The 14,190-nt window shown below is 42.4% G+C and overlaps 1 long non-coding RNA gene across 1 annotated transcript; it reads left to right on the top strand.

The window, feature by feature from the left end:
• The first annotated feature begins 70 nt into the window (after positions 1-70).
• LOC141501025 (uncharacterized) lies at positions 71-3,841 on the top strand. Its single transcript, XR_012472112.1, has 3 exons — positions 71-799; positions 1,733-1,903; positions 3,508-3,841. It is a non-coding gene; the product is annotated as an uncharacterized LOC141501025 (long non-coding RNA).
• Positions 3,842-14,190: the final 10,349 nt, after the last annotated feature.

Raw genomic sequence — 14,190 nt, 5'->3', positions numbered from 1 at the left:
GCCGCCCCGCCCCCCTCGGCCCCCTCTCCACGTGGGCCCGGGAAGGGGTGACGCCCCTCCCCCCTCAATTTCCCTCCTCCGGCGGCCCTGCCCCACCCCCTGGCCGGGCACTGCCCCTCCCCCTTTGTGGGGCGGTGCCCCTTCCCCTCCCCCCCCCGCCTCCCTCTCGGCTGGTAGGGCGGTGCCCCCCTCCCCCCCTCGTCCCCCGGGCACCGGCCCTTCCCCCTCCTCGGTGCTGGCACTGCCGCCACCCCTTACTGCTCCTCCTCCTCCTCCTCCTCCCCTTCATCGGGCTCAGTCCCTCGCCTCCGTTCCCCTCCCCCCCCCCCCCGGCCACCCCCCCCCACCTCGATCCCGACCCCCGCCAGGCTCTGACCTCCATTCCCTTGCCTTTCCCCGCCCCCCACCCCCCGCCCCCCATCCCCGGCCCGGAACCCCCGAAGCCCGGGCTGACCCTGCCTCTTTGGGGAGATGCTCCCTCTTTTCCCTCGCCCACGCCTAGGGCTTGGGGGGAGTGTTTTCTAGCCCCAGAAGCTGAGAGTTCTTTCCTCCACCACCACCCCCTCCTGAAAAGTAAAGAGATATGGGGTGGGGGGGAACCTATGATGACCGTGAGGGTGAACGGAACCCTCCCCTTATTGGCCAGAAGAGTGAATGGAATCCCCCCATTGGCCAAGAGGGGGAATGGAATCCCCCCCCTTATTGGCCCTAAAGGGGTTCATCCCCGACTGTCTCCAGTTCCGAGCCTTTCTGTCCAGGAGCCCCCCCCCCATCCCTCAGCAGATCAAGTCGGAGCCAAGTGAGTAAATAAAGAGAGAATGGGGGGGTGGCTAGATTGGGGGCACTAAGGATCACGGGTACCTGGGCATGGGACATTATGGTGGGAGTCACCCCAAAGAGCACTTACAGACAGATGCCCTAAGAGATAGCCCTCATGAGCCACCTCCCAGCCTACCACACCCCCAACATCCAAAGCCCAGACCCGTGTGCCAAGGTGCAGAGGTTAGGTACCATCACTCTGCCTATCTTCTTACCTGGCCTTGTTGAGAACACCTGGTACCACCTGCCTCAGAGTTCCAGGCTTAAGCCACAGCTCCCCAGTGAGCGTCTAACATCTCCTGAAATCCTACAGTATTTCTATTGCCTTGGCTTGAATGTTAGACTGTCCTCTAGCTGTTTCCTGAACCAGATCTGGATTCTACTCCTGGAACTTTGGCCAGATAGATTCTCTTCTTGAGCCTCAGTTTCCCCATTTGCAGAATGAAAAATGAAATTAGATGATCTCTGCAAACCCCTTCCATTTTGGATCTTCTAATAACATCTAATAGTTGTGACATTCTGGGTTCTATGGTCTTTCCAACTATCAACCTGAATACAACCCTGAATTTGTTATCAAAGGACCTGGGTTTGAATCCAGATAGACCACTCCCTTTGTTATTCTGGACAAATCCCTTAACCACTCTGGAACTCAGTGTTCTCATCTGTAAAACATGCACCCTAAAGTTCCTTCAGGTTCTGACATTCTATGTCCTAAGGTTTCTTTCTATTTTGCTACCTTTTATTTTATGCCATTAGGTTCCTTCCCGGCCAGACAGTCTATGTTCCAAGGTTCTTCCCAACTCCAATGTTTTTGTTGTTATCAGGCCTGTCCAACAACTCATTCCCCCATTTGGAGTTTCGTGGTAAAGATACTGAAGCAGTTTGTCATTTCCTTCTCCATCTCTTTTTACAGATGAGAAAACTGAGGCAAACAGTGTGAAGTGACTTACCTGAGTCACACAGCTAGTAAACGTCTGAGGCTGGATTTGAACTCAAGTCTTCCTGACTCCAGTTTTGACCTCTATCCACAGAGCCATCTAACTGCCCTCTTATATTTTTTGTGACCTAATTTCAATGACCCAAGGTACTTTCTAGCTCTTGCTTTGTGTTCTAGGCATCTATCTTGCCTCCACCACCACCACCCCTTCTCCATAGTCCCTGGTTCTCCAGGGTAATTTTGTTCTGTTCCAAAGGGATCTGGGCACACAGCAAGACCTCAATTAAATGCTAAGTGAAGGCATAAAGGAATAAATGGTGTGACTAAGTTCTAGGTGACCTGGGCAGATGTCCATAGCATTCAAGGCCTTCCAAGATTGGCCCCAACCTGCATTCTTATTCATCAGTCATAGAATTATAGCAGATCAGAGTTGGAAGGAATCTCTGCTGGTCCAGTCCCCCTCATTCTGGGGGATAAAGACCTTGCTTTCCAATGTTTTTTTGTTTTTGGGGATAATCAGAATTAGTAACTTGCCAAAGATTAGTAAGTGTCTAAGGACAGATTTAAACTCAGATCCTCCTGACTCCAGGGCTGGTATTCTATCCACTGCACCATTTAGCTTCTCCCCAGTCTCTCTCTCATTCTGAAGCAAAGACCTTTCCCTAAATTTTGGATTTATGGGATTGCAGATTTATCACTGGGAAGGAACTTGAGTAATCATTTATCTAGTCCAGTTTCCTCAGGGTACAATTGAGGAAACAGCATAACTCTTTTCACTTAACTGGATGCTTCTTAGTTCTTCATCAGAGGCTTCTGGTCTCTTAATTTCTCACCTCCTATCTTCACACATACCATTAATCCCAATCCCTGGAATGGCCTCCCACCTATCATCTTTGCCTATAGAAATTCTCCAGACTTCCTTTAAGGCCCAGTACCGATGCCATCTCTTCGGATAAGTCTGTCCTCATTCTCCCCAGGTCACCCTTTGAACCCCTCATTATACTGTTTCCAGTTTCTCCTCTGCTTACTCACATCTTGCCTTCCAGTCCCTTGATTATCTGGAAAAGGGGGCTGACACAGGGGCTTTCAGGAAGGGGGAGTGGGGAGGACATTTTGTTTTGGTTTTTTGAAATTTGCTGTTTTCTGTGGGCCCATTTTGACTCATCTCCACAGTGGCATTGCCAGGCTCTTAACTCCTTGATCTACAAGTAAGAAATAATTAGTAACTCACATTTCTGTAATAAATAACCAACATTTACAAAGTTTACAAAACACTTGCTTCCACGTTTCATTTTAGCCTGAAAGATAACATCTCTAGATCTAAATTTACCAGTGAGGAGGGAACTGGGAGTCAGAGACTTGAATGGATTTAGCCTCTGGCCAATAAATTTCAGAGATTAGATTTGAACTTAATTCATAGACTCAGAGATCTAGACCTGCTGGACTCCAAAGCCACTTTCTATCAGGAAACTGAGGCAGGCCTCCAAGGGGGGCATCGTGGGGGATCCCAGATCACATCCATAGATATGAGGTTGGGATTTGGACCTGGGGCCTCTCTCTCTCCAGATCAGACATTCCTCCCTTTTCCTAGCCTGCAAAACTTAAAAGTGCTTGTAAATCCTAACTAGAATTCCCTGACTCCTTCAGAGCTCAACTTATGGCCTCCTCCCACAGAAGGCCTCTGCCAGCCTTCAGTCTCCCAAATGATCTGCTGCTGACTTGGAATGCATTTTATCTCTCTCTCTCTCTAGGTTCACATTTTGTTCCTTCCAATAAAATGGAAGAGCATTGAGGCCAGGGACTGTGTCTTTGTATGGAACCATGGAAAGAGCAATAACTTTGAAGGCAAAGGTTTTAATATTTCTGATCAAATATAAGAACATCTGTAAGGTGCTTAATAAATACACCCCCTCCCACTATGTAAATAAATGCCTTGCTTCCTGGGTTTGTTTCTTCATGTATAAAAGGAGGGTGTCTTTCTGGGGTCCCTCCCAGATCTACATTAACTTTGTGAATAGAGATTTGCCTCACTTCCAGAGAGAATAGATAGATGAAAGGGCAGGTGTTCCCCTGTCTAGCCCCAAGTAAGTTCCTTGTGATGTTTCTGTCTCTGTATCCCAGTCATCTATCTACCACAGCCTCTTAATAGAGATCTGGTCAATCACATCTAAGAGAAGCACTCCAATTGCTTCCCCAGCCCATCATTGCTAAGGCACTCAGGATTAGCACTGAAGATGTTAATTGCTGAAACTCTCTAAACTATCATCTTAATCTCCAGCCTAAAACCAGTGAAAGATTGGGGGTCCAGGCCAGCTGGTGGCTTCAAGTTCAACTGAGGAATTCCCCAGAGTGGACAGATGACCTGTGACTGTTCAGGGTAGAGACCCAGAAAGTGGTGTCCGTGGATTTGCCCGTCAGTGTATATTTTCAGCATTATGGTGATCTAAGGAAGGTGTGGTCCTTTTGGCCTGATGTGGGTGGTATATTCCAAGACTATAGTGTTTGCATTTCTGGCAGTGGGAGGGAGGGGGTGAGGCCAATATTGGTGTCAGGAAAAGAAGACTCTTTCAAGTCTGGAGGCCTGAGTTAGAATCTTGATTCAGAAATTTCCATACTTTGGGAATATTTCTCTTCTTCTGAAATGTAAGTATCCTCATTTATAGATGCCTTCATCCACAAAATGAGGTTACTCATAATACCTACCTCACATGATTACTGTGAAGAAGTTTAAACCTAGAAGCTGTCATAGATATAGCATCTATTATTTTATATATTTCTGAAGTAGGTACATATGTTTGATTACATGATCATTTACATAGATACATATGAGGATGATCCAGAGTATTTGTTTTTGTCTACCGTGTGTGATTTACACATCCTTTTGAAGGATTGTCTCAACATGTATAAGCATGTATACAGATAACACATTTCTTCAATCTTTTGACACCTGAAAAATGATTTTTGTTCACCAACCTCAGGGGTCCTATTGGCTACAGGGGTCCTTGCTGATACTGTTATCCCCATTTTACAGATAATGAGGTAAGCAGAGAAGTGAGTTATTCAAGGTCACATGGTAAGCTGATCCACATGCAAATTTCCTGAATCCAAGATTCAGATACTCTTTCTTTCTAGCTTATCATTCAACAAACATGTTTTAAAGCCCTACTAGCTGCCAAGCACTATGGGGAATGATACCAAGGCAAAATTTGGAACCATTCCTGCCCAAGATGATAGAGCTAAAACTGAATGGGACCTCATACGTCATTGAGTTCAACCATCTCACTCTGCATGAAGAAACAGGTCTGAGAGGTTAAGGGATTTGTCTTAAGAGGTGGAATCCTGCATTAAATCTTTACACAAATTTATTGTTTGCCTTTCCATTCCCATATATCATCGAGTAATCAAAATAAAATAAAACACCAGAACAAACATGCGAATTCCCACATTGGCCACATTCAAAACTGTTGTTTCCTTCTGCATATTAGGGTCATCATCTGTCCAGTGACCTCCTACCAAAGAGGTAGATGATGTGTTTCATTCTTGTTCCACCTCAAAATTACATTAACTAGCATTCTAACGTCCTTCAGAGTTATTTCCCCCTAAAGTATCATTGTCATCATCAAAATTGTTCTCCTTCTACTCACTTCATTCAGCATCAGCTCATAGAGGTTTTCCCAGATTCCTCAGAAATTGGTCATTTTGTCATTTCTTATGACACTATAATATTCTATTACGTTCCTGTACCAAAATTTGTTTAGCCATTCCCCAACAGATGGGCAGTCTCTCCATTTCCAGTTCTGTGCCAGTACAAAAAGAGCTGCTATAAATATTTTTGTGCACAGGGGTCCTTTTCCTCTTTCTTGGCTCTTTTTGGCCTAGGTGTGGTAACACAGGGTGTCTAAGAGCATGCATAGTGACTTTGGAAGCAGCAATTAGAATTTGAACTCGAGTTCCCTGACTCCCAAGTCTGAGGCTTTTCAATCAGCACTTGGATGATGTTTGTCCTTCATTTTTTGAAGAAAGCCATGACATCAGGGAGATGATATCATGACAAACCCATGAATTGGATTTGAGTGGGGGGGGGGGTGCTGTGCTAAATCACCAGCCTCATTTTCTCCTCCAGAGCCATCTGGGTCCAGTGGCCAGATACCGATCAGGACAACTGGCCAGGCAATCAGGGTTAAGTGCCTTGCCCAGGGTCACACACCTAGTAAGTGGCAAGTATCTAAGGCTAGATTTGAACTCCTCTCCTCTTGACTGCAGGGCTGCTGCTCTATCCATTGTGCCACCATTGGCTGGGCTTCCACAAGGGATTTAAATTCTATTGGGGGTGAAACAACATTGTAGAGGCAGATAGAAAAATAAATACAGAAGACATGCAAAATAGATACAAAGTCATTTTGTGATACTAGGTAGAATCAGAGCCAGGCATGTAGGAAGTGGCACCTAAGCAATTCCTAGATGGAAGCTAGGACTTTTAGATGGAGATGAAGACTTCTAAGGTCTCTCTCTAAGCTCTGGAGAGGTAGCATTTATAAAGCATTTTATAAATCTTACCTCTTATGATCCAGCAACTCTAAACTCATGGCCAGACTGCCCTAAACTAAGGGGGCTTTCCTTTTTCCCTCCTCTTCCTTTTTCTCTTCTTCCTAGCTATTGTTATTCTCATTTTGTAGAGTAAATTGAGGCAGACAGTTTAAGTGACTTATTCCAGGGTCACCCAGCTGCTAAAAATCTGAAGATGATTTAAACTTAAGTCTTCTAACTCCAAGCCCAGTATCTAGCCACCAGAGTAAACCTATGTCAGGTGTGAAGGACAGACTTGTGCAAATGGAATGATAAGTAATCCAGGTGGAGTGTAATATACAATTCTGAAGGGGGACTTGCGTTTAAGCAACAACAAGCTAGATAGGAGACAGACAGATTAATAGCTAAATAGGAGTTAGAGCTTATGTTTCAGGCACTATGTAAAACAAGGGCTAAAAATGAATGCAAAGATAATCTCTGCTCTCATGGACTTAACATTTTAAGGGGCTCAGACAACATATAGAGGGAAGCTAGAAGGATGGGAAGGTCCCCACTGGAGTGAGAAGGCTGATGAAGAGGTAGAGAAGCCCAAAGACAGTCAAGCTGGGAATGATGTGAGGCTCAGGTGATGCAGTAGTGGCCGGGGCTTGGGAGCCACCATTCAGGAGAACAAAGAGAGAGAGAGACTGAATCAGTTTAGAAGACCTTTAAAAGCCAAACTGAGGGGTTTGGGTTTTATCTTAGGGACAAGAAGAAACCACTAAAGCTTCTTAAGCGGAGGAGAGAAGAGTTATGTATGAAGCAGAAATTTGGGGAGGAGCTTTTTTTTTTGCAAGGCAATGGAGTTAAGTGGCTTCCAAGGTCACACAGCTAGGTAATTATTGAGTGTCTGAGGTCACATTTGAATTCAGGTATTCCTGACTCCAGGGCCAGTGCTCTATCCATGCGCCACCTAGCCACCCCCAAGGGAGGAGCCTTTAAGACTAAGGAAGCTAAGTGTCAAAATGGATAGAGGGGAACTTGGGATAAGGAAGACTTGGGTTCAGATCCTACCAGAATCACTTACTAGCTACATGACTTTAGGCAAGCCACCATGCCTGATGTTTCTATAGCATTTTATGCCCTTAAAATAGGTACATCTCTGAGCTTCAGTTTCCTCATTTGTAAATTAAGGAGGTTGGATTCCATGGCTCCTAAGATCTTTCTGTGTCAAATCTATAATCCTATAATTCTTGAGATAATTATCATTAGACATGCTAAAGTAAGGGCTAGACTACCCTGGGCAGGGAGTCTTTTTCTTTCCTCCTCATCTTCCTTTTTGTCCTTCTCTTCCTTCTCCTTATTCTTCCTCTTCCTTCTCCTCTTCTTCCTTCTCTTCCTCTTCCTCCCATTCCTTGTCCTCCTCCTCCTCTTCTCTGTCTCTTCCTCATTCTCTTCTTCCTCCCCTTCCTCTTCCTCCTCCTCTTCCTCTTCCTCCTCTTCCTTCTTCTCAGGTCCAGGCTTCTGTCAGATGTCTATGTGTGGAGGAATAGGGGAAAGGACTTTCTCTGAGACCTTGAGTCTGAACTCCAGGAAGTATTTATTAGGTACTTGGAAGTGAGTAGTACTAAGGTACATCCTGGAGTGAGGTGGGAGGCCATTCTGTTTCTTGGTTGGGACTTGATTCCTGTGGCTTTTCTCTCTGTTCAGCACTTTGTTCCTGGGCTTCTTAGGTTTTCTTAGGCCAGAATGGCCCCCCCAGGACTCTCAGGCCAAGCCTGAACAGTAGCCATTTCTCCCAGGGTGGCCACCAGAGGGCAAACCTTCTCATCTTAATGTCCTCGACCCTTCCTTACCATGTCAGAGCTGGGAGGAACTTCATTTTTTCCACCAATAATATTTTATCGACTCCTCTTTTGACTATTCCATTAGCTTAAAAGTGGCATCTTTCTGGAGGACAAATAGTTTCACGTCTTGTCTGTAATTGGCGTCTTTGGTTTTAATGAGTGCATTTCAACATTTCCTATTTTTAATGGCTATGTATGCCCCTCAGGTCCCATTCCTTCACTGGAGAAGGAATAATGAGAATGAGATTCAATTCAAATGTATATTGCTATAAAGTGTATCCAGTGTATTTGAATGTATCCTTTAGAAACTTTTCTTAAAACGTATAGATACTATGTGGTCTTAAAATGTATAGATACTATGTTTAACATAGTTATACATAATAACCTTTATTACATTACTCTTTGTCAAGGGGAGGGGGGAGGGAAAGGAGGGAGGGAAAATGTGGAACTCAAAACCTTACCAAAAAAAGGAATATTGAAACGATCTTTTCATGTAATTGGAAATATAATAAATTTACTTAAAAGGGGGCAGCTAAGTGGTGAAGTGGATAGAGCACCAGACCTGGAGTCAGGAGGACCTGAGTTCAAATTCAGCTTTACACAATATTTATCTAGTGACCTTGGGCAAGTCATTCAACCTCATTGCCCCCCAAAAATGTACAGGTAGATCTATCTCCATTTTTAAGTAGAGAATTTGGAATAGGTAAATGATGTTTTTAAAAAAATATTTATTTGTTTAAGATCTATGTTGATCATATGAAAGAAGAATCAGATCCAAATGGAAAAAAGAAAACATTAGAGAGAAAAAAAACATAATACATAAGATAACTTTTAAAAATTGAAAATTATTTAGTTGACTTTGGTCTTCATTTAAACTCCACAGTTACTTCTCTGGCTATGGATGATATTTTCTAACACAAGTCTTTTAAAATTGTCTTTGATTATTATATTGCTGAAATGAGCAAGTCCATCATGGTTGATCATCACCGCATTTTGTTATTCATGTGTATAAGGTTCTTTTGTTTCTGCTCATGTCACCCAACATCAATCCCGGCTTTTCTGAAATCCTGCTCCTTATGATTTCTTAGAGAACAATAGTGTTCCATCGCAACCATATACCACAATTTGTTCAGCCATTCCCCAATTGATGGGCATCTATCTCCTCAATTTCCAATTCTTAGGCAAATGACTTTTTTTTTAGTTTTTGCAAGGCAATGGGGTTAAGTGGCTTGCCCAAGGCCACACAGCTAGGTGATTATGTGTCTAATGATTAAGTGTCTAAGACCAGATTTGAACTCAGGTACTCCTGACTCCAGGGCCAGTGTTCTATCTACTTCACCACCTAGCCACCCTAGGCAAATGACTCTTAAGAATTTACTTTAATTATCTAGAATTTACTTTGATTATCTAAATCTTCAACAAGCACTGGTCTGGGAGGGACTTTAGAACATAGGATGAAAGTGACTTAGAACATCCAATGTCAGAGCTGGGGACCCTCAAAACAGGTCCCTTAAAACACAAGATGTCAGAGTTGGGACGGCCCTTAGAACAATGTCAGAACTGGGAGGACCCTTAAAACAGAATATGAATAGAAATGTCATGACTTCATAAGATGATGAATACTGTATTTCTTGCTTTCTCGGTGGGTGTGGGGCAGGTTGGGGGGAGAGAATTTAGAACTGAAAATAAAAAATTAAAAATAAATTTAAAAAAATTAAAGAACACAGAATTCTAGAGGTGAAGGCCTTAGAATATACAACAGAACTGGGTGGGTCCTTAGAACATGGAATGGCAGACATAGGAGAGATTTAAATGGGAGGCAGCTGTGTCATAGTGGAAGGAGTGGTTCTACACTGGTTCTATCTTGTATAACCTTGGACACTGTATTTAACCTTTTTTGGACCTTAGTTCCCTTCTCATCTTTAAACTAAAGGACTTGGTCTAATGGTCACTCAGTTCCTTTTTGGCTCCAACTTTATAAGCCTGTGAACACAGAATGGAAGAGGTGAAATGCGCCTAGAAGACAGACTAGAATAGTTGAGACTTAAGGGAACTTAAGACCACTGAGTTAAAGAGAGCCGCCCTTGGTTTAATAATCTCCCCTTCACCTTGGACCTTTTCCTCTCATCTTTTATTTCCATTTCATGACCTCATGGAATCCAGGCTGCATCTCCAGGAACCTGATTCTCAATAGCTCTCTGCAGTATTGAGTGCTCCTTCTCTCATGTCCCTGGAGACACAGGCTGACACAGCAGAAGGCATCAAGTGGACTTCCCCTGGTTCCTCACTTCCACAGTCAGACCTCCTCTCTGACTCTAGCATTCAGTAACTCTGTAGGTTCACTCTAACCAATCTATTCCCTCACTTTTTTTTTAGAGACTAGATCTCTCTAGCTTCCTGCACCTGAAGATACATTGATCTAACCGACTGACTGATCAGACCAAAAGCTTTATAATCTGCTCTACTTCCCAGCTGGGTCAATTTGTCCCTCCTTAGACATCCAGCTACTCAGAGATTCACCAAAATGACTTCAGTCTTACTGTGGATATCCACTGTATTTCAGAGTAGGTAGCTACACAGTTCATGGATAGAGTGCAGAAGTCAGGAAGACTCCTCATTTTGAATTCAAATCTGGCTTCCAACATTTACTGACTATGTGACCCTGGGCAAGTCACTTAATCCAAATCCAGTTCAGGGTGTCTAAACTTTAACTCTTCTGGACTGCATTGCCCAACAATAACTTGTCAAGGGTCACATATAAAATTTAATATTTACTTAGGACTGTTGTAGTTATATTGGACAGCCCTGACAATCTGTTTGCCTTAATTTCCTCATTGAAGCTGAAGAAAGAAATGGCAAACCATTACAGTATCTTTGCCATGAAAACCTCAAATGGGATCATGAAGAATCAGACATAACTGAACAACAAATATTTATATACACACATACATATATGTGTGTGTGTGTGTGTGTGTGTGTGTATTTCCTTATAGAAAAGAGACGTTAGCTTTTGTTCATCTTTTTTTTTGCAAGGCAGTGGGGTAAAGTGACTTGCCCAAGGTCACACACTAGGTAATTATTAAGTATCTGAGGTCAGATTTAAACTCAGGTCTTCCTAACTACAGGGTCCGTGCTCTGTCCACTGCATCACCTAGCTGCCCCACTTTGTCCATCATTCTTGAAGAGAGCCATGACATCAGGAAAATGATACCATGACATGCAAGTGAACTGGATTTTAAGTGTGGGAGGGCTGTGCAAAGTCACCACTCTCATTTTCCTCCAGAGCCCTCTGTGTCCAGTGGCATGATATAGATCACGGATGACTAGAGATGACTCCCAATTATTCATATTCAAAGAACCCTCTCACATCTGATCTTTAATGCTCTAAGATTCTTCCTAGGTTTGATATTCTTTGTTCTAAGGACCCTCCTAACTCTGACTTTCTTTGCCTTTAAAATAAGATAATCTTTTAAAATCGTAAGTGCTAACTATGATAAATGATGGCTGGGTAGCTCAGTGGATAGAGCACTTCCTGAAGTCAGGAAGATCTGAGATCAAATACTGCCATTCTAGCCATATGACCTTGAGCAAGTCACTTCTCTTTGTGGCAATTTCCTCAACTATAAAATGGGGATAACAACAGTACCTATCTCTTAGTTTTATGGGTAGAATAGGAGGGGAATGTTTTGTAGCTATTGCTTTTATCATATGCCTTTTTTTGAGCCAGTTGTTTCTACTGGGTAACTATTATTATAATTAATATTAATAATAACAAACATTATCATAAAGACAAATTCACTTGTGGATTTGAGAGCCATAGTTTTAGGAATCTGGAACCATAAAGCAACCTTGAAATCTTGAGATAGAGGTAATCAACATCCTGGGTATACGCCTTGTAAATCCATAAGTGCTGAGCAAAGGAAGGAGCCACATACAACTGTGCTGACCAAGTGACTAAAATGTCCATATCCTTTGACCTGGAGATCTCACTGCTAGGCATATACGCTAAGGAGTTTAATAACAAAAGGGAGGGGAAAAGAACCACATACATCCAAATTTTTATAGCAGCACTTTAACTTGCAGCAAAAAATAGGAAACAAAGTAGATGCTCATTGATCAGGAGATGGCTTCAAAAGTGTGGTGGATGAAGGTTATCCAACATTGTTGTTTTCAGTTGTATGTGTTTCTTTGAGATTCCATGCACACTAGGTCCTTCTATCCTCTATTGTATCTTGCTGTCTGTCCAAGCTCATGTTCATTCATTGCTTTGCAATCTGTGTCATCCTCTTTCAGGTCCTTTTCCTTTTGTCTTCAATATTTCCTATCATCAGGAGCTTTTCCAAAGAGTTGCTTCTTCTCATTATGTGACCAAATTATTTGAGCTTCAGCTTCAATATTTAACCTTCTAGTTAATAACCTAATTAATTTCTTTAAGTATTGAATGACTTGATCTCCTTGTTGTTCAAGGAACTCTCAAAAGCCTTCTCCAGTACCACAATTTGAAAGCATTTATTCTGTGTCACTCAAATTTCCTTGTAATCCAACTTTCACAGCCATACATTGCTACTAGAAAAAAAACCATAGCTCTGACCATATGGACATTTGTTGGCAAGGTGATGTCTCTGCTTTTTAGTATGCCATCCTGATTTACTGTAGCTTTCCTTCCAAAGAGGAAGGTCTTTAATTTCAGGACTGAAGTCCCCATCTGCAGTGATCTTTGAGCACCAAAATAATTCCAAACCATTAAAAAACATGACGCCCATGAATAATGCATAAAGGAATGGAAAAGTTTATATGAACTGATACAAAGTCATAATTAGAACCAGGAAAAAGACATGTAATCATCAACAATGAAATGGAACAAATAATAATAACAGAAAAAAAAAAGAAATTGAGTTCTAATCATGTCTAAGTTTGGCCCCAAAGAAGAGATAAAAATGTTCTTTTTCAAAGTTGACACACTGATGGGGCAGTTAGGTGGCACAGTGGATAGAGCACTGGCCCTGAAGTCAGGAGTACCTGATTTCAAATCCAACCTCAGATTAATAATAATTGCCTAGTTGTGTGACCTTGGGCAAGTCACTTAACCCCATTGCCTTAAATAAATTAAAAAAAAAGATTTAAAAAAGTGGGCACACTGAAAGGCTAGGGTCCCACTGTCAGGATATGTTAGAGCCAGGACAGCAGGTACTATTGCACTTGGTTGATATGCTGGTTGGTTTTGTTGAACTATACAGGCCTCTTTCTTTTGTTTCCTGTTATAAGTGTGGTATTGGGATTGAGACTGTAAATTACCCAATCAGACTACAAGATTTCATTTGACTACTAACTGTTGACATGCCAGGCACTGTGTTAGGTGCTAGGGATCAAAGACAAAATGAAATAATCCCTGCCCTGAGGGAGATAACAGTCTGTTGGGGGAAATATTTGCATATACACAAAAGAAATAGACTAATTTTGAGAAGAAGCACTGGCAGCTGAAAGTTCTAGAAAGACCTCATGTAGGAAATGGGACCTGAACTGAAGTCTTGAAGAAAACTAGGAATTCAAAAAGGCAAAAATGAGAAGGGAAAGTATTCCAGGCATGAGGAACAGCTAGTACAAAAGCCCAAAGGTGGGAGATGGAGCATCCTATGTGCAGAATAGCAAGTAGGCTAATATAGCTGGATCAGAGAGTATGTGGAAAGGAGCAAAGTGCAAAAAGATTGGAAAGGGATTAGGGGACCAGGTTGTGAAGAGTATTAAATACCAAACTGAAGGGTTTATATTTGGTCTCAGAAATAGTGGGGAACCATTGTACTTTATTGAAGAGGGGAATAGGCAGACCTGTGCTTAAGAAAAATCACTTTTGCCACTATGGAGATGGATTGGATAGAAAAAAACAATAGATATTACTTTTTTTTAATAGCATGAAGTATTCAGATGTCTAACAGGCAACCAGAGATATGATTTGGAACTCAAGAGAGAGAGATTAGGGTTGAATGCAAAGATTTGTCAATCATCTTCATAGAAATGATAATTAAGGCCATTCTGTCTAATTTAATTCCACAAATATTAAAAGTTTGCTATATACAATAACTG

This window comes from Macrotis lagotis, chromosome X, assembly GCF_037893015.1.
Source record: "Macrotis lagotis isolate mMagLag1 chromosome X, bilby.v1.9.chrom.fasta, whole genome shotgun sequence".
Classification (NCBI taxonomy): domain Eukaryota; kingdom Metazoa; phylum Chordata; class Mammalia; order Peramelemorphia; family Peramelidae; genus Macrotis; species Macrotis lagotis.
The sequence above is the reverse complement of the archived record's forward strand: the minus strand, read 5'-3'. Positions and strand labels throughout refer to the sequence as shown.